General features: G+C 40.4%; 1 pseudogene; it reads right to left on the reverse strand.

Annotated features, from left to right (window-relative positions):
- Positions 1-1,365: 1,365 nt before the first annotated feature.
- On the reverse strand, positions 1,366-23,658 carry LOC130719264 (uncharacterized; annotated as a pseudogene).
- Between the last annotated feature and the right edge of the window lie 927 nt (positions 23,659-24,585).

Genomic DNA, 24,585 nt, shown 5'->3' on the forward strand with positions numbered 1-24,585 from the left:
AAATAGAGGGGGGTCATGAAAAATAGAGAAAGTACATGGCAGAACGTAAAAGAGGGGAGAAAAGTCAAGGAAAGAAAGAGGGATAGAGAGATTGGGAGATTTGTTACCTTCCGTGGAGCTGGGAATACGCCGACGACGGCACATATCATCCATTTCTTCTCTTCTACTCTTGTAAGCTTAAAAGCTTCCATGAAAATGGATAGCTAAATCCTTTTTGTGTTGGGATTGGATGTAATCTTTTTATTTCTATGTATTCATCTTGATTCTCATATATGAATTCATGTTTCATGTGATGATTTCAGTGAGTTATCTTGCTCTTATTGCTAGTTTTAGATTGATCAACTAGAGCTTGATCTTTGATTTGATTTCTTAGTGGAAACTTAGTTATTGAATCTGAAATAGGTAAACTCATCTCTTGAATTTAGGTTCTAGGAATAGAGTTATTTTAAGGGTCAAAGAACACCTAAGTTTAATACTACTTACTTTCTAATTCATTCAAGGAATTGATGGCAGGAAAGTAATTTGAAAATCTTTGTCATGAGGAAACTATGATGAAGTTAAGAAATAATGTGATGAAATCAATCATAAATCATGGTGTGTACGTGAAATCATAGAATACGACAAAGTTAATTGATGAACCTCGATCACAACCGTTTTCTCAACTTGTTGACAATACTTTTAGTTAGCGTTTGCTTTACCTTTTCATGTGCTATTGATTGGTAATCAAAACAACCATCAATCAACTTTTAATCCATTGTTCAAGTAACTCAACTAGAGAACGGCGTTGTATTTTCAATTTCCTGAGGACGATAAAATCATTTTACTATATTACAATTGAATCTTGAGGGATTTGAAAGTGGTTCGGTAAAAATCTTTCAACATCTCACTAATGATAATAAAAAAATTATTGCGATATAATTTTTTGATGCTCATTTTTTTATAGTAAATTTTTGAATACAAAATGCACATCTACAATGAACTCTGCAACCTAGATATAAGATAATAAGCATAATTAAAAGATTCACACAAAATTAGACACAATGGAAATCATTCTTTAAGACAATTTAACATCCACTAAACCAAATTGTACATGAGATACAAGCAAGCACAATATGTTGTACATCACAAGTGTAGCCCGCACCAAGTGGAAACGTATTGAAAGAACGTTTTCAATCATTTTATCTCTTTTGAATAATTTATTTTGACATTACATTCACGTTGATATACAACAAAAGAATATCTCTTAAGCAAAATATGTATTATTTTTTTGTTTAATTGTTCATTGGTGTAGTTTTTCTGCTAAGTAGATATACATTTGCCCCATAACTCCTGTGCGAAAGCCGCTTTCGTATCTTGATTCTACAGTTAAAGTTTCACCATCCGTGATCTTGATTGAACCGTGTTCTGGATAAGTAACAGACATTCCAACATTGAAACCTTTCTCATTTCCCGGTTCCATTCCTGTTCCATATTTTGGTGTTGAAGTGCATAATGTTCTTCCATCCTAAAATTAATTAAAAACACAATATTTAGAAGCGAGAATGCATTGTAATATTAGATTTTATACAGTGTTATTCAATATAAAAAAGAAAAAATTTCATTTGAGAAACATATCAAGTAAACGAAATATTAAACACAAATTAATTTTACCAACTAATCATAAAAGCGATAAGAAAATGTTAACAAATTACAAACATCACCTGTCCATATAGAGTTGCGTTAACAACACCTGCATGCGTATGAGTGATGCAATAGATGAGATAACCTCCTCTTTCCATCGGTATGTCAGCTTTCATGACATGATACTTACTACCATCATTTGTTGCTGGAATACTATAATCAACCTGTAAAACAATTGAGAGATCTTTTTAACCACTTGTTCCCAACAAAATAATAATATTGTGATGTGTTACAAGTTTATTCAAATTTAAAAGTCTATATAACGCAATATGCTAAAGAACCTACTAACCTGGCAATCATGGATTGTTTGTGAGCCATTTCTTGTCACTCGATCGGTTGAATCAAGTATATAAAACTTAACAGGAATTGGAATTCATTCCAATCAGCCCATGTTATTTTGTATCTTAGGGCAAGCTTTCTAGTCGGCGCTTGAAAATCTTTTTTCAATTTGCATTGAAATCCATTTTGGCAACAAAATAATCCTCCTTTATAAGCAGGGGTGAGTAGTTTCCCATTAAAATCCCTTGTCTTGTTATAAAAATCTTTCGGGAGGTGGAACGCGTCACATGTGCATTCAGTGCAAGATTCTTTATTTATTGCACCGCGTGTATCAATGACCATGATGTTAATGAGCCATTTCTCGTCATATCCAGATGGAGTAGATGCAGGGTTACCTGATTCCACTGCAAATGGGTCTAAAAGTTTTGAAGGTGTTCCTCGTGATTCAGCTCCATGACCCCAAAAATATGAAAGTCTATTCTCCTTGAATGTTCATGCGTTTCTTACAGAAATAGCACCCTTAAAATGCTCCAACAAAGGGTATCGTGGAATATTCTTTTTTCCAAAGTATTTTAAAACGAAAAAATGATGGAGGTATGTTTCATGCAAAGGTACAGCATTCCCTTCTTCATCAACTAGTTCAGCATCAAAACTCTTGACTCCAATATGCCCCCTTGGGAACTCAATATCTACAAGATTTGTATCTTTAATCATTCCAGGCCCGACTTCAAACTTTTCAGATATGAAAGTAGCTGACTTGATAGGACTCTCGGACCCTGGGTTTGTTGAGTATGCCGTGCTTGATAGTAAAACTAGTATTGGTAATAAAGATGCCATTGATTTAGATATAAAAACTTGTACAAATAGCATTACAAAGACATCGTTAGAAACTACGACGTTTAGGAATATTCTTTTATGCTCACGTGTAAAATATAGGAACATTAAATAAGCATGATATTGATAAAATTTTGGAACTCATACGATAAATATTGCTTACCACACAAGAAGAAGATGAAAGAATGCACATGGTGAATATTTTATCTTTTTTGCTAGTCTAAGAACTTTTTTGAATTTCTATAAATATTGTAGAAAGTTTGGGCATGTATGAATGTCTTTTTGGCTTCTTTTATAGTAGAAGGCTCAACAATGACACATCTGGCACAACTGAATGCCAATTAAGCACAATGTTTCAATTCCTATTTTTACCTGTACGGTTTAATTACCATAAGATGATGAATTTACAGATCGTTATGCGGTTTTATTAAAATTAGGTCTATACGAAATGTTTAAGATAAGAGAATGTAATAAAATTACATCTTGGTACACCTATATTTCTATTTAATGGTGTACAAAATTTATGTTAATTATGTGAGTTTAAAGAAAAATCGATCGATAGGAAATAATTGTCTTTTTTTTTTTTACATGTTTTTATTCTTACACTTTGTTATTTCTAGATATTCGTTGAGGGTTTGACAAATCTAAAGTACGCCTTTTAACTTTAGAAGGTAAATAAATAATTCTAAGTCATTAATTAGGTTAATTTGTCCAAATAAAATTATGTATAACTAAGTAATTTCAAAATGTGATAGTGATTTTAGACTTTTAGTTATAATCTACTGGACTGGGCGAGACCCTAGGGTCCCTCGCCCAGGAGACCTGACCCTGGGCGGGGGACGCGCCATGACCTTAGGCCTCCTTTCCCGAGGCCCAACTGGCCCATCTGGATAGGTTAGAGGCGCCAAAACCCAACTCCACCTCTATAAATAGGAGGGGAATACCAATTGTAAAGGACTCTTAGCTCATTTGAGGAATAATAGCATTGAAATTCAGTTATATTTTCTCTCTCTAAGCGGTTAGAGTTTCTCTCTCTAAGCATTCACATCACTTTCCTCACACTTTGGGTACTACCTTTGCTCTCTATGTTCTAGCACAGAACATTTGGCGCCGTCTGTGGGGATCGGTAGATTTTTATTCTCGGACTACGTGGATCGTGATTCGGTTGAGTGAAGCTCGTTCCTCTTGCGATTTCTCTCCAGTTTTTCTTGATGGATCATGATTTGGTTCCCCCGCGATTCGCAATTTGATTTTGAGAAGTTCAAGTTTCTGTGAAAATTGGTGCGATTCAGAGGCTTGTGGTTGAATTTCGGTTCGTCAACAGAGCCTGATGGAGCCATCTCGCCGACGACGTGGCAAGGAACCAGAACGAAGTTACATTTCTTCCCCGCGCACCGCGAGGTTGGATAGACATCGTCGTGCTGAAGCACGTCGAGCGTTAAGGTTAAGTGGCGACTTGAAGATGCAAAATGAGTGTTTACAGGAGCAGTTGAGGTACTATCACCTCCGACAGTGGAATCAAGAGGAGGAGGAAGCTGCGGCTACAGCCGGAACCAAGCCTTTCTCGGCGGCAGAACGAGAGGTGACTGTACCGGACGGCATGACGAACCTCGTGTTGGAGGCGTATGACAGACAAACCAGTCCAAAGGATCATCTGTCTCGTTTTGACGCGAAGATGGCGAAGTACGCGGTTTCCGATGCTGTGAAATGCAGGATGCTTCCGTCAACGTTTCGAGGCGCGGCAAAGGAATGGTTCACGAATCTGTCTCCTGGATCCATAGCTAAATTCCGCGATTTCTCATCAAAATTCCTTGACCATTTCTCTGCGAGGACGATCGAGGATCTGTTTGATATTCGGCAGGAGGAACGTGAAACCTTGAAGCAATATGTGAAACGATACAGTGCCATATCTGCGATGTTCGAGGAATTGCAGCCACGCTATGGGTGTGCGCTTTCAAATGTGGTTTGTCCTGGGGAGAATTTTATTGCGAGTTGAGTAGGGAGCTGGCATGCTCAATGGTGGAAGTCCGTGCCCGAGCGCAGGACTACATCTTAAAAGAGGAACTTGAAGCGCACAAAAGGAAGGGCGAGCGAGCGGCAAAGGTGTCGTTGGCAAGGAAAAGGATACAATACAAGGAAGCAAGTCGCGAGCAGAGGTTTGGGGAAGCTGGCCGGTTCGTAAAGAAGAATAAGGGACAACTACTCCGCCCGAAAATGAGGGATAGAAAGCATTGGTGCCCTCGCCGAGAAGCGAAGGTAAGCCAGCGAATGAGGTCGCAGGGATGCTCAAACAAGGAGTTAGCAAAGTTACTTCTCGAGGCGGAAATTGAGAACATGAACAGAGTCGGCGAGCGCAGAAAGGACCCCAGAAGCGAGGCGAGGAATCCGCTGAGGTGGTGTGAGTACCACAACTTAGAGGGCCATAACACCACCGACTGTTTCATGCTAAAGGGTCGAATCAGGCAGCTGATCAGGGCGAAACGGCTGCAAGAGGCGAAGGGGAAGGAATTTGAAGAAGCTGATAGCGGCGAGGGCGGAGGAACGGTTAGGGCAACGAACACAATCGCTGGAGGTTTCGAAGTTTGCAACGACGTATCAGCGGCAGGACGGGAGACAGTGGGGGCGACGGCATCGGTACAAGTGTATCCGGGACCATTTGGGTGCCCACATCCAGACATAGTGATATCGACCGCGGATTTCGAGAGAATCAAGGCCCATACAGATGATCCGGTAGTACTAATGGTAATAATAAAGGGTTTCAATGTACAGAGGGTGCTTTTAGACCAGGGCAGCTCGGCGGATATAATCTATGAGGATGCATTCAGACAGATGGGGCTGACGGACAAGGATTTAAAGCCATACGTGGGAAGTTTGGTAGGTTTCTCCGGGAAGCAAGTTCAGGTACGTGGCTACGTAGAGTTGGATACAGTTTTTGGACTGGGCGAGGATGCCGAGCTCTTGAGGATAAAATATCTGGTCCTACAAGTCGCGACAGCTTATAACGTCATCATAGGGCGAGGTACCTTAAATCGCCTCCATGCAGTGATATCTACGGCCCACCTTGCGCTAAAGTATCCCCTACTTTGTGGAAGGATAGGGAAACTGGCAGTAGACCAAAAGGGGGCGAGGAAGTGCCATAGCCATTACCTCAACCTGTATGGCAGAAAAGGAGCTGGCGACGGGCACAGGTGCCACGAGATTGGGACGTCTGAAGGCGGTGAAGGCGAACAAGAGCGTTTGGGAGCATAGAGCCAGAGCGACGGCGACGAAAGGAAAGGGAGGAATCAGGGCGAAGAATCCCGTAGGATAAGAGAAGGCAAGCTCTACGCTCAAAAAGATGATGAGTGGTATGACGAGGACTAGGACATGAACACAACCAGTAGAGGAATACTGGCAATCGAGCCTAGACTCACCAAGGAACAAGAACAACGCTTGAGTGAACTAGTAGAAGATAACATTGACCTCTTAAAATGGGGGAAAAGAGGAACTGTTTGTGGGGAGCCGCCTACATGTGCTTGGCCCCCTCAGAAGGCAGGAAAGGGAGAAACTCATCGTCAGACCGGAAAGGAAGGAAAGAAAAGAGCAGAAGGAAGGGGTAACAAGAGGGAGGCCGAGCAACAAAGGGATGAGGACAGAAGACCAACGAAGTCAGCTCGGCCCGCCAATCGCGAGGAAGGACAGGGACAGATCCCTCGCCACGACGAAGAAGGCAAAGAAGGCGAGGAAGACAGGATGCTGGGAGTAATACTTTGATTGAAAAGGAGACCAAAAAGCAAGGACCAAAATAAAGATGCACTCTGTTGTTCCTGTATTTGTGATGTGTAAATAGGCTGCATTTTGTTTCAACACATTATTGTGCGACCAGATGATGCAACATGTGGTCTCTGCTAGATTGTGCAAACAAACGCTGAAGGTTCTGTGTTACGTTTGGTTGTTGTTTGTGCGGTTAAGAAGACTTAAGTGAAGTTGTACGTTTTGTTGAAGCTTAAGGATTCAGTTATGATCACGTGTGCTAACCTTGAGGTTGTTACAAGTTGTTAGCGTATGAACCAAGTTTGAAATAAGAGATATGTTCTGTTTTTAAATTGGTTCAGATTTGATTATGGAAAGATATGATTCCGTGAAGATTTGTTTTCCAGAAGCTGTGTTATGTACTCAAGACATTAAGCCCATCCAAGGCCCAAGTCTCTACGCTGGATGTCTATTTATTCAAGTTTTGTAACCCTAGCTGCGCAAGGATTTTGAGGGTGTTGTTTTCATTCCTAGGGTTTATTGTGTGAGTCCTTCTTGTGAGTATTGTACCAACTTAGTGCTTTCGTGTTCATCAAAGTACTGAGTTGATTTGTTTAGTTGAGTTGTAATCTCATCAACCTTGTTTATTGATAAACAATTCTTGATCGCTGTGGCAGTGGTCATTAGGGGTTAGAGAAAGTTTTTTCATAGCTTAGAGGAGAAGAGCTAAGCTAGATTCACTTGGGTAATAGTGGTAGACATAAAATAGGCTCTATACTAAGGGGGAGTACTTAGGTATAGGAGGGACTTTCATGAGACCTGAGAGCTATTATTTGATAGTGAATTGACTCCTGGATTGGTATCATCCAGACGTAGGTGATGTTCACCGAACTGGGTTAACAATCCCTTGTGTTCTTCTATTTATGTTTCTGTTTAGTTGTTAACGAAAAACATTTAACTCTGATTGTTGTGTATTGTTGTCGTACACGTTGGTGCAACATCGTGTACAACATCTGTTCCAGGTGCATACGAATTTCAATTGATATCAGAGCAGGCACCCCCTGTTCTGGTTGGGTGAGCTCTAGGGAGAACTAATTTTTTTCCAATGGACAACTCTAAGGAAGGTGGCTCAGTGCATAGACCACCTATTTTGGATGGCACAAACTATGAATACTGGAAGGAACGTATGACAGCGTTTCTCAAGTCCATCGACAGCAAGACATGGAAAGCAATTGTCAAAGGGTGGAAGAATCCTGTGGTAACACCCAAGGAAGAGGAAACATCAACTGAGGGTGGAAAATTGAAACCTGAGGAGGACTGGAACAAGGATGAAGATGAAGAAGCTCTGGGAAATCACAAAGCTCTAAATGCTATATTCAATGGTGTGGATAAGAACATGTTCAGATTGATTAACACATGTATTGTGGCTAAAGAGGCATGGGATATTCTCAAGACTGCTCTTGAGGGTACATCCAGAGTCAGAATGTCAAGGCTTCAAATATGAACTACTCAATTTGAAAACCTGAAGATGAAGGAAGATGAAACTATCACTGATTTTCACATGAAGCTGCGTGATATGGCAAATTCTTCTTTTGCTCTAGGTGAAAAAATGTCTGAGGAGAAGCTTGTGAGAAAAATTCTGAGGTCACTACCTAAGAGGTTTCAAATGAAGGTAACTGCAATAGAGGAAGCTCAAGATATAAGCACTCTGAAGGTAGATGAACTTATTGGATCTCTTATGACATTTGAACTGTCGCAAGATGATAAGCCTGACAAGAAGCACAAGAATATAGCTTTTGTCTCAAACACTGAAGCAGATGATGACTTATCTGAGAATGAAAATGGTGAATCTGTTTCTGATGCGATAGCTCTTTTAGCCAAGAAGTTCAATAAGGTTCTAAAAAGGTTAGATAAAAGGTCAAAGCCAAATGTGCAGGACAAGCGGTCTGACAACGCCAAAGGACAGAACTTTCAGCATCGGGGCAAAGATGAAGAGAGTCAAAACAAAACACGAGGAGTTCAATGTCATGAATGTGAAGGCTTTGGTCATATCAGGTCAGAATGTCCTACTTATCTGAAGAAACAAAAGAAAGGGATGATCACTACATGGTCTGATGAGGAGTCTGATGATGAGATTGAGGACGAAAAAGCCAACCAAGTCAAGTCTTTCACTGTCAAGTATGATTCAGGAGATGAAGCTAGTGATCTGGAATTATCTGATGAAGAGCTGGCAGAAGCATACAAACTTTTACTTAAGCAATGGGAAGATGCATGTGACTATGGGAGAAAGCTGGAGGTGAAAGTCAAGAATCTAGAGAAAGAGAAAGAAAACCTTCAAGACTTTAACACCAATCTGCAGGAGGAAGTATCCATACTAAAATCCCGTGTTGAAGATATGGTAAAATCTGTTAGAATGCTCAACAAAAGATCTGACGTATTGGATTTCATTCTAGAAAGAACTTCCAAAGACATGGAAAGGCTGGGATATAACAAGGAAGCTGACTCAAAAGATACTAAAGAGAAATCAACAAATATCAAGTTTGTTCCTGCTGAAGAAAAGTCTTCTTTTCGAATACCTAGCCAGATGGTTCAACAACCGGTTACCAAGGTACGTAATCAAATACCATATGTTTATCAACACAATCCTCACAATTATCCTCAGATGAGAAATTATCAGAACTCCAGTTGGAGGTGTCATTACTGTGGAAGATTTGGACACATAAGACCCTATTGTTTCAAGCTTTATGGATATCCGCAATTCCAAGCTCAACCAAATGCCAAGAAGAAGTATACTTCAGTTAAGAGAAAGTGGAAGCCAAGAGTTGATACTAAAGCACTCATTGCATACACATCTCTTCGTGCATCATCAAGGGAAGATTGGTACTTTGATAGTGGGTGTTCCAAGCATATGACAGGTGTGAAAAGCTATCTTGAAGACATGGAACCACACTCTAAAAGCTGTCACTTTTGGAGATGGAGCAAAAGGGAGAATCAAAGGGGTTGGTAAGCTTGTTGATTCAGGATCTCCAAAACTTGAAAAGGTGTTATTAGTGGAAGGATTGACTGCTAACCTAATCAGTATTAGTCAACTGTGTGATCAAGTTCTGAAAGTGGTATTCTGTGACTCAGAGTGTGTGGTCAAAAATAAAAATAGGGATGTGGTTATGAGAGGAGAAAGATCAAAGGACAATTGCTATATGTGGACAGATCAGAAAAAATCTCTAGTGTCAAGATGTCTTGTAACTAAAGAAGATGAAGTTAAATTGTGGCATCAAAAACTACGTCATCTGAATCTGAAAAGTATGAAGAAGATAATTACTGAAGATGCAATTAGAGGGATGCCCAAACTCAAGATTCAGGAAGGAAAAGTTTGTGGAGAATGCCAAATTGGAAAACAAGTTCGCATGTCGCAGCATCCGGTTCAACATCTGACAACTTCCAAAGCTCTTGAACTTCTTCATATGGACCTGATGGGACTTATGCAGGTTGAAAGTTTAGGAGGAAAGAAGTATGTTTTTGTTTGCGTTGATGACTTCTCAAGGTTCACATGGGTTAACTTCATTAGAGAAAAATCTGAAACTTTTGAAGTGTTCAAAGATATCTGTCTTCGTGTTCAAAGAGAAAAAGGAAGTGACATCATAAAAATCAGAAGTGATCATGGTAAAGAATTTGAAAATGGACAATTCCTTGAATTTTGTGTTGCAGAAGGAATCAAACATGAATTCTCTGATCCTATTACTCCACAGCAAAATGGGGTGGTTGAAAGGAAGAACAGAACCTTACAGGAATCAACCAGAGTCATGTTACATGCCAAAAGTCTACCATATCATTTTTGGGGTGAGGCTATGAGCACTGCTTGCTACATTCACAATCGAGTCACCATTCGCAAGGGAAGCACTTCTACTCTGTATGAGTTATGGAAAGGTAAGAAACCCACTGTAAAATATTTTCATGTATTTGGCAGTAAGTGCTATATATTGGCAGATCGTGAATATAGAAGAAAGATGGACCCTAAGAGTGAAGAAGGGATCTTCTTGGGTTACTGATTGAACACCAGAGCTTACAGAGTCTTGAACAATCGTACAAAGATCATGATGGAATCTGCAAATGTAATTGTTGATGACACTCCTATCAAGAGAGAGGAAATTGAAGATGACACAGTAGACACTCCAAGTATCACTGCAGATGTCACTCCAGATGTGCCGGACATTACATTGCCCAAGGAATCAGTTAACAACACTGAAGAACCTGCTACTATTTCAAAAGGGCCTTCTACCAGAGTTCAAAAGATACACCCAATTGAAAATGTTATAGGAAGACTTGATGAAGGTGTAGTAAACAGATCAAGGGAACTCATTTCTGATTCTTGTTTCATTTCCAAACTAGAACCAAAGAATGTAAAAGAGGCTCTCACAGATGAATTCTGGATTCAATCTATGCAAGAAGAACTGGGACAATTCAGAAGGAATGAAGTGTGGGAACTTGTCCCTAGACCTGAAAATGTGAATGTAGTAGGAACCAAATGGATCTTCAGAAATAAGTCTGATGAAAGTGGCACAATAACTAGAAATAAATCAAGACTGATAGCTCAAGGTTACTCTCAAATTGAAGGTATTGATTTTGATGAAACCTTCGCTCCTGTTGCGCGTTTAGAATCCATCAGGTTACTACTTGGAGTAGCATGCTTGTTGAAATTCAGACTATTCCAGATGGATGTGAAAAGTGCCTTTTTAAATGGATACTTAAATGAGGAAGTCTATGTAGAACAACTCAAAGGCTTTGTGGATCCTAGCTATCCTGATCATGTCTACAGACTTAAGAAGGCTCTCTATGGGTTGAAACAAGCTCCAAGTGCTTAGTATGAAAGATTGACTGAGTTCCTGATCAACAATGGTTATCACAAAGGAGGAATTGACAAGACTCTCTTTGTGAAGAAGAATGGAAAGGATCTAATGGTGGCTCAAATTTATGTAGATGACATAGTTTTTGGTGGAATGTCGAACCAAATGGTGTATCAATTTGTTGAACAGATGAAGTCTGAGTTTGAAATGAGTCTTGTTGGAGAACTGACCTACTTTCTTGGTTTGCAAGTTAAACAGATGGAAAATACTCTATTCATATCCCAAAGCAAGTATGCAAAGAGTATTGTCAAGAAATTTGGTCTTGAAAAGGTTGGACACAAGACAACACCTGCTGCTACTCACATCAAGCTCACTAAAGATGAGAAAGGAATTAGTGTAGATCAAAGTCTCTATAGAAGCATGATTGGAAGTCTTTTGTATCTAATTGCAAGCAGGCATGTCTCATGTTCTCTCAACAGTTTTTTTTAAGATGATCACACCAGAGACCAACGCTCATGGCGTGAAGGTAATGGGGTTGAAATCTGAGAAACCCAAATCCCCTAGGGTCATGCAATCTTGCGAAACCCCTGTTTCTGTCAAGAACCGCGGTGATGGTGCATCATCGCAACATGCAAATCTTGCAACCGGAAGCAAGAAGAAGAAGAAGCGCACCAAGATCACCTATTCCAAGAGAAAGAAGACTCTTGTTGTTGAAGAATCTTTCCCCAATGTTGTTGTGACTCCTAAAGCAGAAGAGAATCCCACAGCCCTAATCAATGAGGAAGTATTCGTGGCTAGCATCATCGCTGAGGTACTTGAAACCCCTATCAAATTCACTCAACATGCAGATGAGGAACCTCATGTCGCGTCACCAAAAACTGCTATTCCTGATCCTCAATCCACGAATGCCGAGGAACATGTAAGTGGTTCTCAACCTGAGGAAGTTCCTCTTCCTGTTGATGAAGTGCATATCAGTTATGTGAAGGAACCCACTGTGGTTCCAGAGTCTCCTCCAAGGGAAACTCCTGTGGGGTCGTCAGAAAGAATGGCTGACCCTATGGTCACTCCTCCTGTTGCTGAGGAGGCAGTAATTGTGGAAGAAGTGCATGAAGAAACTGAATCAATGAATTACTTGTAAATGTTGTGGGTTCATCTTTTATCAAGAAGTTGGAAAGGAAGAAGACTCAACAGGTAGCAAGAAAATATATCACGAGATCTTCTGCCTCTCACAAAAAAGCTGCTTCTGGTTCTGGTAAGAAGCACAAAAAGAGGACTGTCATTGTTATTGATGACTCCCCTATGAAGAAGAGTGTGAAGAGGAAGTTGTCTGCTGATGTAGATGTTGAAGAGTCTGATGTGGAACCAAATGTTCCTGACATTGTTCCATCTGCAAAGAAAAGAAGAGCTGGAAAAAGAATTCCAGAGAATGTACCTGCTGCTCCTATGGATAATGTCTCATTTCACTCTGAAGAAAGTGTTGGTAAGTGGAAGTATGTTTACAAGCGTATGATTGCTCAGGAAAGGGAGTTGGCTACTGAGGTTCTTGCTTGCCAAGATGTGATGGAGTTACTTGAAGAAGCTGGGTTGATGAAGACAGTGGTTGGTTTAGGAAGATGTTTTGACAAAATGGTGAAGGAATTCATTGTCAACATCTCTGTGGATTGCAATGTCTCTGGAAGTCCAGAGTTTCACAAAGTCTTTGTCAGAGATAAATGCATTCATTTTTCTCCCTTGGTTGTCAATAGTTATTTGGGCAGAAGCTCTGCTGATGTTGTTGGTGAGGAGATCTCATTGGATGAGATTGCTGCTGAAATCACTGCTGGCCAAGTCACGCACTGGCCCTCTAAAGGTTTGTTATCATCTTCTTATCTAAGTGTGAAATATGCCATTTTGAATCCATTGGGGCTGCAAATTGGGCACCCACCAAGCATGCTTCTAATGTATCCTCTCTGCTTGCAAAGCTGATATATCTGATTGGCACTCATGCCCAGATAGATTTTGGAACTTTTGTTTTTGATCAAACCATGAGGCATGCTGATTCCTATGCCTTGAAGCTTCCTATTGGTTTTCCTTGTATGATCTCTAAGATTATTTTGAGTCAACATCCTGATATCCTCTCTGCTGATGAGTCACCTAGTGTGAAGGCTAGTCCTTTGACTATTGACAACAGGTTGCTGATTGGGACTCATGTTCCTGATGTTGCTGGCATGACTGCTAAGTCTCATAATGCTGGTGCAAGTTCTTCCAAGCCAACTGAGACAGTTCTTGCTGAGTTAATGGAGGTCTCCAAAACTCTTCAAGATACTATCACAAGCTGCACTATAAGGAAGAGGAATGTTGATCGCTTCATCAAGGAATTGACTATGGGCAAAGGCAAAGTTGATGAACAATAAGGAGATGTTTCTGATACAGATGATGAACCAGATGTCTCAACATCCAGTGATTTTTAGAATTTTTTGTCTTTTGTTCAATTCAATATGGTTGTCCCCTTGTCAAGACTTTGCTTTATGTTCTCACTTGCATTCTTTGTGAAATTGTGCTAATAAGGGCGAGAATTAGTTATTTGTGTTTTGTGAAGACCTTGAAGAAGATTTTGTATGAAGATCTACAATGTTGATTGTTTAAATTAGCTAATTTTCTGGTAGCCCCATGTAGAAGCTTGTGCTGCAAAGTGATAATCTCTTTTCCGATGTGCTATGTTGTAAATGTGTATGTGCATTGAAGCCTCTTATGGTGAAGAACTCCGTTTCTGAAAAGCTAATTTATTGAAGACCCCTTGAATGTGTTTTAGCCAAAATTTGCCAAAGGGGGAGATTGTTGTTCCTGTGTTTGTGATGTGTAAATTGGCTGCATTTTGTTTCAACACATTATTGTGCGACCATATGATGCAACATGTGATCTCTGCTAGATTGTGCAATCAAACGCTGAAGGTTCTGTGTTACGTTTGGTTGTTGTTTGTGCGTTCAAGAAGACTTAAGTGAAGCTGTGCGTTTTGTTGAAGCTTAAGGATTCAGTTATGATCACGTGTGCTAACCTTGACGTTGTTACAAGTTGTTAGCGTATGAACCAAGTTTGAAATAAGAGATATGTTCTATTTTTAAATTGGTTCAGATTTGATTCTGGAAAGATATGATTCCCTGAAGATTTGTTTTCCAGAAGTTGTTTTATGGACTCAAGACCTTAAGCCCATCCAAGGCCCAAGTCTCTACGCTGGATGTCTATTTATTCAAGTTTTCTAACCCTAGCTGCGCAAGGATTTTGAGGGTATTGTTTTCATTCCTAGGGTTTATTGTGTAAGTCCTTCTTATGAGTTTTGTACCAACTTAGTGCTTACGTGTTCATCAAAGTACTGAGTTGATTTGTTTAGTTGAGTTGTAATCTCATCAACCTTGTTTATTGATAAACAATTCTTGATCACTATGGCAGTGGTCATTAGGGGTTAGAGAAAGTTTTCTCATAGCTTAGAGGAGAAGGGCTAAGCTAGATTCACTTGTGTAATAGTGGTAGACATAAAAGAGGCTTTATACTAAGGGGGAGTACTTAGGTATAGGAGGGACTTTCATGAGACCTGAGAGCTATTATTTGATAGTGAATTGACTCCTGGATTGGTATCCTCCAGACGTAGGTGATGTTCACCGAACTAGGTTAACAATCCCTTGTGTTCTTCTATTTATGTTTCTGTTTAGTTGTTAATGAAAAACATTTAACTCTAAGTGTTGTGTATTGTTTTCGTACACGTTGGTGCAACATCGTGTACAACATCTGTCCCAGGTGCATACGAATTTCACACTCTTTTTCTCCGACACCGGAGTTTTTTAACGAGGCATCCCTCGATGTAAAAATTTAAACAAATCAAATACAAAAGGATATTCTTCGCAATAATCCTAACTATCGAACTGAGATGGCAGCCTGGTGGGAAAAATTCCCTGAAGGTGGCGATCCCAACACGACCTTGATGTCTGGGGATCACTCCGGAAAGTCCGGCGCTAACCATAGCCCATACAGGCGACGTGTGCGGATGAGCTTCCCATCGCCACCCGTTGGCGGCGTGTGCGAATAAAGCTCCTTATCCAAAGAACCTCCCCGAAATTCGGGCGATTCGAGTCTTCCTGAAACGTGGGAAGCACTTTTAACTAGGCCAAAAGTCTCGGGTAAACTCATATGGCCATTGGGCCCCCAGCAACTGTAAGTCCCCACCTAATAATGTTGGAGGGGTCGCACCTGCTCTTACAGGAAGTATTGGTGCGAACGAAAGCCTCGGTAAAATACCGAGGGAAAGTCCTAGTTATGCGTAGCACACTCTCGAAAATTACTCACACAAAATTGGGAAACTAGCACTGAAAACACGTGCTAAGCGGCGAAGAACGAAAGGCGAAGATAAGTAGCGGGCTGCCCGCCTCGCCCGCTTAACTGTCCTTCGCTCATTTAATTATTCATTTATTCCTTCATTTATCTGTTTACGTCGTTACGATTTTCTATCTTGGTTATTTGTTTGTTCGCATGATTCTAATAGTGCACGTCAAAACAAGTCGGGAAACAAAACTTTTATTCAAATACTTGACTTAATACATTTAAAAGGGAGGGTCTCTCCTCATTTTCCTACATTCTTTGCGCTGCTCTGTCCTCTCAAGCTCCAACTGGTATTGCCTGTACTCTAAGTTGCAGAGTTTCCGGCTCAGCTCCTGCTTCTCAAGACCTTCTTCCACCGTCTCCAGAGCTGTTACCACCGTTTTTTTCTCCTCTAGCAGATCCAGCTCCCGCCGGCAGAGCTCTTGAATTTCCTCCACAAAGCAGAGAAAATCTCGGAGGATAGCGTCCATCTCAGGACTCAGATCCATTCCCAACAGTTTGTTGGTCAGGTCGTAGACGTTGGGATCTTCCAAATGCCTGACATTGATGAAGAGGTCTTCATCAAAAGCTTTCTTCCTGAGCTCTTCCAAACAGGAAATGTAGGATCTCATTTCCTTGATGTTTTAGAAAGCAGATGAGATGTGAAGATTGTTGCGCTTTGGTTCTTATTTATAAGCCCGGTTCAGTCTCCGGAAGTTATTGATGGAGCAGTTTCTCGAGGAGTTTTTCTTAGAAAAGGAGCGACTTGCAATAAAGGCTTGAGCGTTCGTGGCCGGTGGTCAACAGTAAACCGTGGGAACGTGGAAAAGAAGCACTTGGGCACACGTTTGAAATTCCTTAAGAGAAATGTCCCGCATAGTCTATCTCCCGGCGGGAGGCGTACAATTGAGACTCATAGCAAAAGCAGTAAAAACTTGGGGTTCTCATTTTTTTTAAAAAAAGGGAGACCCTTGGTACAAACATAACAAAGATAATCTAAGGACTCCAAACATTTTGAGTTAGCTCTACGTGTTCTTCCGTCAGGAAACGCTCGGCAACGAAGCCTGGGGGATCGTCAGGCCCGACCAATCCTGTGGGTGTAACCCTCTTGAATGCCCTCATCTGGCTGAGATCAATCAGAGGATGGAGATGTTTGACTTGGGCTTTGGCGAGGAAGAAGCCTCGGCCGCGTTCAGAAACGGCAGCAACAACAGCCTCTGACCTCAATTTTTCTTCTAAGGCCTTCGCGTCAAGATGGGCTTGAGTCTTTGCTGAGGATAGAAGATCATCTTTCTTCGCCAGGTCAGATCGAAGGTTTCAAAGGTCGGCCTCCGTCAAAGCTATTTGGTCTGCTTTCGCGCTCGATTCTAGCTGCGCCTCTTGCCGCAGCTCTGCAAGAGTTTTCTCAAATTCAGAAATCCTCCTATCTCGAAACTCTAAGCTAACTTCAGCACGAGCGGACTGCTCGGCTAGCTCTTTGGAAAAGGAGTTTTCCTTGGCGATCGAGTGGCGAGCATTTCGCGATCCTCAGCAAGTTGAGAATTGAGAGCGCGGAGGCGCGCCACTTCGAATCGTAATTCGTCAGCATCCTGGGCGCATGGAACGCGTGGAGCACTCCCGCCACAGCCCCTTCAGAGACATTATCCAAACCATGCTGCTTGACAACTTCGTCCATTCGCGCCATTTGGGCTGATGTCAAAGTTAAAGAGTACGGGAATCCCCGACTCACGGACTCTGCGGAGGGGGTGGAAGTATGAGCAGGTGGAGGAGGGGCATTGGCGGAAGACGTCAGGTTCGGACCAAGCGGCGACAAGATAACTATCGGACGGGAAAGTGAGCGGTCAACAAGACCGTGTTGGGCGAGAATCGTCCCTGAAGGCTCGCTCGAATTCAACCTTTTCGGGGAAGGGCGAGGATCCTCCTCGCCAAGGGGCCATTTTCCGCTCGCCTGGATTTTCAACAGAGACGCCTTGTCGCCTTTCAAATTTATTCGAGGGGGAAAGGAGACGTTATTTTTCTTCTCAAAGGCCGCCAGAAGCTCCTCATCGGCACGGTGGGTTTGTCCTAAAAATAAAAAAAGGAAAAGGTAAGCTGGTAGAAAATAGAAAGAGAGAATAAGAGGGGTAGAAGAGGAAGATTTACCAATCACGCGAGAGCAGTCTGAAACGGCGAGTCGGGCCAGAAATTCGATGACAGCCTTGTCCTCAGGAGTGAGGAAGTCCTCAGACGGGTCGATTATTTGGCGCGCGCCCTGAGTCCAGTAGAAAGGAAATCAAGCGGTGCCATCTCTGTGTGTGAAAACCTCAGGATATTCGTGGGACACCACAACCCTGAAGAATTTTCGGGCTAAATCGACGGTGATGCTAGGCCAAATAAGGTTGAAGCATTGACGACCAGGCCTTGCTTCCAGGGAAACCCAGCTGCGCTGCGGGGAGGGCTGGACATATACACGATAGAAATAAAAGAAGGTCGAAGGTTCAGGTTCCTGGTGAATCGCGTCGCAGAGAATTTCGAAACACCGGAGGAAGGCCCAACTGTTGGGATGAAGTTGACTAGGAGCCACATTGATATTGTGAAGAACGGAGCAGATAAAAGGGGAAAAAGGAAATTTAATCTTCAAATTTGTGAACATATACCCATACACGTAAAAGAAGTGAGGAGCACCCACGAAGTCGTCTTTGGGTCGAAGCCAAGGGCGTTCAAGGGATGAGCAAGCACTGACATACATAAGCTTGTCTAGAGGTTTCTCATGGAAAAATCCGCCGGATTCTGTGGAAATCTCCCAAATGGACGATTCTTTTTCCAAACTTGACCGTTGGTTAGGAATTGTCCCGGCAGCCAAAGCCCTCGCGGCGGGAGCACTTAAAGATTTCCAAGTCCTCGTTCGGAAGGCAATGACGTCTTTTTCTTCAAGGGGAACGCCTCCTGGAGGGTGCGGGCAAACAGGAGGAACGCACCGGAGAGGGGTGGCAGCGACGACATTACGTTTGGAATATTTGGTCTGGCGCTTTGGAGTCATTGCAGAGGGATTGCGAGGAATAAAGGTAATTTTGACACTTGACAAGTTCGCGTAAGGGTGAAGAAGAAAAGGTTCGTAATCGTGAAGGAACGAAAGGGGTTAGTAAGATAATGCTGTTATAAACGGGGAGTGACGTGCAGAAGGGAATGTGTAGGAAGAAGTTCTGGACGGTTACCGAGGGATGTAGAGGAGAAAGAGAGGTTATGCCCCATGACGTCAGGAAATGACATGATTGCAGTTGCGAAATTCTGGGGAGTGAGAAAGACGCATTAAATGAAAAGCTGCAACGGTTGCTGTCGATTGGTTAAAATTCAAATTGTCAAAGTTGTGACGTGACTGGAAGGGACGTGTCAAAGGTAGCGGTTGGGATTCTGTGGACTCTTTGACCCTGGCGTCGCTTCAAGGCGTCGCGTGTGGAAAGGATGCAACACGTGACAAAACGTTGCGATTTAGGGCGTGTGCATAACTACACCGAGTCGGGCGGACTAGTAGCAGTCACCACAAGCTTGTCTGTGGACGGGGTTCGCCCGGAAGAAGAGGGCGCAACTGAAGGTCCAAAGTGCCAATTGCAAAAGGCTTTATTTACCAGGCCATGTTGGCCATCGTTTTTCACTACTAGATTTTAAGTTTTTAAGTTTTAGTCGGCATCCTTGGGGCTTTCGCCTTGTTTCTTGCTTAAAGACACACTTAGCTCTCATGCTTCGAGCTCGGTGTCTTGTGGACTTGTGGACTGGGCGAGACCCCAGGGTCCCTCGCCCAGGAGACCTAACCGTAGGCGGGGGACGCGCCATGACCTTGGGCCTCCTTTCCCGAGGCCCAACTGGCCCATCTGGATAGGTTAGAGGCGCCAAAGCCCAACTCCACCTCTATAAATAGTAGGGGAATACCAATTGTAAAGGACTCTTAGCTCATTTGAGGAATAATAGCATTGAAATTCAGTTATATTTTCTCTCTCTAAGCGGTTAGAGTTTCTCTCTCTAAGCATTCACATCACTTTCCTCACACTTTGGGTACTACCTTCCCTCTCTATGTTCTAGCACGGAACATCTACTAAGCTAAATACTTAAAAAAATTATGTTTTTCTTAATGTTCATATCATGCGATTTTTGGGGGAAGCATTCAAGTACCCACTCTTACTTGAGATGTTGTTCTGAATGTGTGTATTGTGATTGCCAAACTTAGAATTTCTTTTTACATATAAACTGAGGAAGTATAAATGATAATTCTTGTGCTTGGTTAAGTTCGCCCAGGCACCCAACATGGTCAAAAAGTTGTTTTGAAAAATAAAGGTAAGCAAGCTGATATAGGGAAATTAGAGAGTTCTTATTACTTCATTGAAAGCATTGTGGGAAAATAAAAACATTTGGAATACATTAACATGTTGCTGCTTGTATTTTCAATAGCTGTAAATTTATTTCTTTCACTATTCATTCCTTGTTTGTTCTTTCAATGGGGATTAAGATGAAAAATTCATACACAATGGAGAATCAATATGTTCATTTTAACGTCAGCATTCCAACGAGAGTGTCACATGAAATTTTTCCAGTGCCATTTATGAGCTGTCTCTCTTCTTTCAAACGCCATGCTTAGTTTGTGATGGATGCTTCAAATGTATAATTCTTGTTTTTGAAATTTTTCTACAGAAATATGACAGAGAGACATCGTGAATTGTTCGAAGAGTTTGTCAAGGAAGAGCGAGAGATGTCTGATAAATTGAGAGAAGTTTCAGCTTCTGGTTGAATATATTTACAAAATCTCCGCATTTTTTCAAGCTCAAATAAGTGGGAACTTACTTCCTGGTAATTAAGGAACATAAAGTGTTGATATCCCCCCTACCACTTTGAGCGAATGTATTTTTTTTTTGTCATAGGTGATGTTCCCAATTCAAATTTTAAGGTTAGAAGGGAATTACCAATGCATGTGCAGCTACAGAATTCTATAGTTTTCCTTGTTTGAAGGTGTGCAAGTCACCAATAATTTATGCATATTTATAATATGATGTTATTATAATTATCTAATTATTGATTTATTTTTCCAATATAGAATATTATAATTGAGTGGTTGAATGTGCTTGATTCGTTTGTAGAAAGTCCCGGATTTGAGTTTTGTGGATAAAATTTTTTCACTGCATAAATGTTAATAGAATTACCTTCCATGAATGATTTCTACATTAGATAAATGTTTATTATAATACAACACTTACAAAATTTATATTATATAAAAATGTAATAAAAGTAGAGAAATAGGGGGGTCATGAAAAATAGAGAAAGTACAGGGCAGAACGTAAAAGAGGGGAGAAAAGTCAAGAAAAGAAAGAGGGATAGAGAGATTGGGAGATTTGTTACCTTCCGTGAAGCTGGGAACACGCCGACGACGGCACATATCATCCATTTCTTCTCTTCTACTCTTGTAAGCTTAAAAGCTTCCATGAAAATGGATAGCTAAATCCTTTTTGTGTTGGGATTGGATGTAATCTTTTTATTTCTATGCATTCATCTTGATTCTCATATATGAATTCATGTTTCATGTGATGATTTTAGTGAGTTATCTTGCTCTTATTGCTAGTTTTAGATTGATCAACTAGAGCTTGATCTTTGATTTGATTGCTTAGTGGAAACTTTGTTATTGAATCTGAAATAGGTAAACTCATCTCTTGAATTTCGGTTCTAGGAATAGAGTTATATTAAGGGTCAAAGAATACCTAAGTTTAATACTACTTACTTTCTAATTCATTCAAGGAATTGATGGCAGGAAAGTAATTTGAAAATCTTTGTCATGAGGAAACTATGATGAAGTTAAGAAATGGCGTCATGAAATCAATCATAAATCATGGTGTGTACGTGAAATCATAGAATACGACAAAGTTAATTGATGAACCTCGATCACAACCGTTTTCTCAACTTGTTTACAATCCTTTTAATTAGCGTTTGCTTTACAACTTTTAATCCATTGTTCAAGTAATTCAACTAGAGAACGGCCTTGTATTTTCAATTTCCTGAGGACGATAAAATCCTTTTACTATACTACAATTGAATCTTGAGGGATTCGAAAGTGGTTCGGTAAAAATCTTTCAACATATCACTAATGATAATAAACAAATTATTGTGATATAATTTTTTTATGCTCATTTTTTTATAGTAAATTTTTGAATACAAAATGCACATCTACAATGAACTCTGCAACCTAGATATAAGATAATAAGCATAATTAAAAGATTCACACAAAATTAGACACAATGGAAATCATTCTTTAAGACAATTTAACATCCACTAAACCAAATTGTACATGAGATACAAGCAAGCACAATATGTTGTACATCACAAGTGTAGCCCGCACCAAGTGAAAACCTATTGAAAGAACGTTTTCAATCATTTTATCTCTTTTGAATAATTTATTTTGACATTACATTCACGTTGATATACAACAAAAGAAAATCTCTTAAGCAAAATATGTATTATTTTTTTGTTTAATTGTTCATTGGTGTAGTTTTTCTGCTAAGTAGATATACATTTGCCCCATAACTCCTGTGCGAAAGCCGCTTTCGTATCTTGATTCTACAGTTAAAGTTTCACCATCCGTGATCTTGATTGAACCGTGTTCTGGATAAGTAACAGACATTCCAACATTGAAACCTTTCTCATTTCCCGGTTCCATTCCCGTTCCATATTTTGGTGTTGAAGTGCATAATGTTCTTCCATCCTAAAATTAATTAAGAACACAATATTTAGAAGCGAGAATGCATTGTAATATTAGAAACATATCAAGTAAACGAAATATTAAACACAAATTAATTTTACCAACTAATCATAAATGCGATAAGAAAATGATAACAAATTACAAACATCACCTGTCCATATAGAGTTGCGTTAACGACACCTGCATGCGTATGAGCGGTGCAATAGATGAGATAACCTCCTCTTTCCATCGGTATGTCAGCTTTCATGACATGATACTTACTACCATCATTTGTTGCTGGAATACTATAATCAACCTGTAAAACAATTGAGAGATCTTTTTAACCACTTGTTCCCAACAAAATAATAATATTGTGATGTGTTACAAGTTTATTCAAATTTAAAAGTCTATATAACGCAATATGCTAAAGAACCTACTAACCTGGCAATCATGGATTGTTTGTGAGCCATTTCTTGTCACTCGATCGGTTGAATCAAGTATATAAAACTTAACAGGAACTTGGAATTCATTCCAATCAGCCCATGTTATTTTGTATCTTAGGGCAAGCTTTCTAGTTGGCGCTTGAAAATCTTTTTTCAATTTGCATTGAAATCCATTTTGGCAACAAAATAATCCTCCTTTATAAGCAGGGGTGAGTAGTTTCCCATTAAAATCCCCTGTCTTGTTATAAAAATCTATTGGGAGGTGGAACGCGTCACATGTGCATTCAGTGCAAGATTCTTTATTTATTGCACCACGTGTATCAATGACCATGATGTTAATGAGTCATTTCTCGTCATATCCAGATGGAGTAGATGCAGGGTTACCTGATTCCACTGCAAATGGGTCTAAAAGTTTTGACGGTGTTCCTCGTGATTCAGCTCCATGACCCCAAAAATATGAAAGTCTATTCTCGTTGCATGTTCCTGCGTTTCTTACAGGAATAGCACCCTTAAAATGCTCCAACAAAGGGTATCGTGGAATATTCTTTTTTCCAAAGTATTTTAAAACGAAAAAATGATGGAGGTATGTTTCATGCAAAGGTACAGCATTCCCTTCTTCATCAACTAGTTCAGCATCAAAACTCTTGACTCCAATATGCCCCCTTGGGAACTCAATATCTACAAGATTTGTATCTTTAATCATTCCAGGCCCGACTTCAAACTTTTCAGATATGAAAGTAGCTGACTTGATAGGACTCTCGGACCCTGGGTTTGCTGAGTATGCCGTGCTTGATAGTAAAACTAGTATTGGTAATAAAGATGCCATTGATTTAGATATAAAAACCTGTACAAATAGCATTACAATGACATCGTTAGAAACTACGACGTTTAGGAATATTCTTTTATGCTCACGTGTAAAATACAGGAACATTAAATAAGCATGATATTGATAAAATTTTGAAACTCATACGATAAATATTGCTTACCACACAAGAAGAAGATGAAAGAATGCACATGGTGAATATTTTATCTTTTTTGCTAGTCTAAGAACTTTTTTGAATTTCTATAAATATTGTAGAAAGTTTGGGCATGTATGAATGTCTTTTTGGCTTCTTTTATAGTAGAAGGCTCAACAATGACACATCTGGCACAACTGAATGCAAATTAAGCACAATGTCTTGCATTTTGTCAAAACAACCGATTGTCGAAGCAGATGTCGTGGCATCTGATTCTGTGAAGCTAGGGCATTAGTCCTCAGCTTGAATTTCTGTTGTGGGCCCTTTGAAGATTAATTGAAGATATGTATTTCCATGTTACTTGAAGAACAATTAGCTATTCCAGAAGGGTTTTATTTATGGGTTGTTATTTGTTGAAACAATCTTTGTTAAAAGATTGGTTTCTATCTTACTTGTGCAATAAGTAACAAGATCTATCAAGATTGCGTTTTGAATTGTTGTTGCTGCAATCTGTTACTTCAGCCCATGCTGACCCTAGAGCCCATGCCCCCGCTGCTGAAGTCTATAAAAGGATGAAGACCTAAAACTTGAAGACTATCGAAGCTATAGAGAGAGATCAAGTGTTTTAGGATTTGTGATTGTGCTTTGTCCTTTGTTAGTTGTGAATCCTCTTTGCTCACTGATTCTATAAAGCAAAGAGGGGTTCTTTGTGTTTGATTGCATTCAAACTCTGATTGTTGATTGTGTTCACCAATCACTGTGGTAGTGATTGAGAGAAAGTGAGAGGGGCTCTTATA

Source organism: Lotus japonicus, chromosome 5 (genome assembly GCF_012489685.1).
Source record: "Lotus japonicus ecotype B-129 chromosome 5, LjGifu_v1.2".
NCBI classification, from domain to species: Eukaryota; Viridiplantae; Streptophyta; class Magnoliopsida; order Fabales; family Fabaceae; genus Lotus; species Lotus japonicus.